We start from the raw sequence: 1417 nt of genomic DNA on the forward strand, positions 1-1417 counted from the left end.
TTCGTTCTTTCTGTGAAATTTGAGGCCTGAAATTCTGAGTAATTGCCTCCTTTAACCGGACCCCTTTGCTAGTGTAGACTCGGAGAGTTCTTTCTTTTTGTCTGTCACAAATGAAACCCAAATCCGTATAATTGCATTCTGTTTCTTTTTGGAAAGGGGTAAAGGAGACAGGAAAGGCCCAAAGTGTAGTACATATTAAGGCAGGTCATTAGGGAAAAGAAATAGGATATAAAAACCTGACGTGTCTGTGGGAGCTCCCGGCCACCTAACTTATTAACGTGGCGTCCATGGTGAGATGCCGCAGTTCCGTGCAGTCAGAAGATGGCTCCAGCGCGTTAATTTTGCTCCTGTGTCTAGCACGAGATTCAAGGGGCAAGATGCACCTCAGTGCTATTATTTCTTTCCGATTCTGCTGTCGTCTCAGTTGGTTCAAAATATCAAACTGAAGCATATATGGAGTTTAAAGAGTCCGTTAATATAGATGGTAAGGTTTTAAAAGAATTTACCTGCTCCCTCTTTTGAATAAGCCATTCTCGAATATGTGTGCATGCCTTTGCGCTGAGAATAGGTGCCACAATTGTATATCATTGCTGAAAATACTACCTATAGAAGGTAGTACTTCCCAGTGACACTGTATCACTGGCAAATCTGTGTTCGCCGAAACTGTACTTTCATCTTAGAAATAATGTTTTCTTCAGGAACTAGGGTTTGTGAAAATAATACTGTACAGAATAATTGCATAATGCTATTAGGTAGGATAACAAAGTGCAAAATCATTTAACCTTTCTAAATTCACTGCCTTTTAGAGATGTCTAATTATCTTTCCCTCCTCTCACACCTGCCAAACTCCAAATTCACTTTCTAAACAAATATTGATTTCATAGAAACACGAAAATGAGCATTTAATCCAATTAAGAAGTCACAGTTTTAAATACTATAAAAAGAATGTTACATAAAATTTATTGCCTAACTAGCGACTTTAGAGGTCGTTCTTATGCTAGCTAAGTGCATAAAAAATTAGAGGAAATTGTGTGATTAGCAGTGAAAGTGGCATGATATAATATGTTTTATTAGGTTTAACATTTAAATGCATTTAATGATAGAGAGTAGTTGAACTTACTTTGTCCAAAATTCATGATCTCTCAAGAGAATATTTAAAATACATACCTGTTTCATGTCATAGAAATTACTTTATCTAAAATATTTTGCATCTTTTCACCAAATTAAATAAAATAATTTTACTTTAACTCGGAGTTTTAAAATATTTTCTGAGCTAAGTATTTTTCTATTATCTTAAAAAAATACAGCATTGATTATTACTTTCAGTATAGTTCTGCTGTTATATACATTTTCAAAACAAAACAAATTATCTTTACAAGTGACATTTTAAAAATATGTCTTTTCCCAATTTATAATC

The sequence above is a fragment of the Pteropus alecto genome, unplaced genomic scaffold (genome assembly GCF_000325575.1).
Source record: "Pteropus alecto unplaced genomic scaffold, ASM32557v1 scaffold22, whole genome shotgun sequence".
NCBI lineage: Eukaryota > Metazoa > Chordata > Mammalia > Chiroptera > Pteropodidae > Pteropus > Pteropus alecto.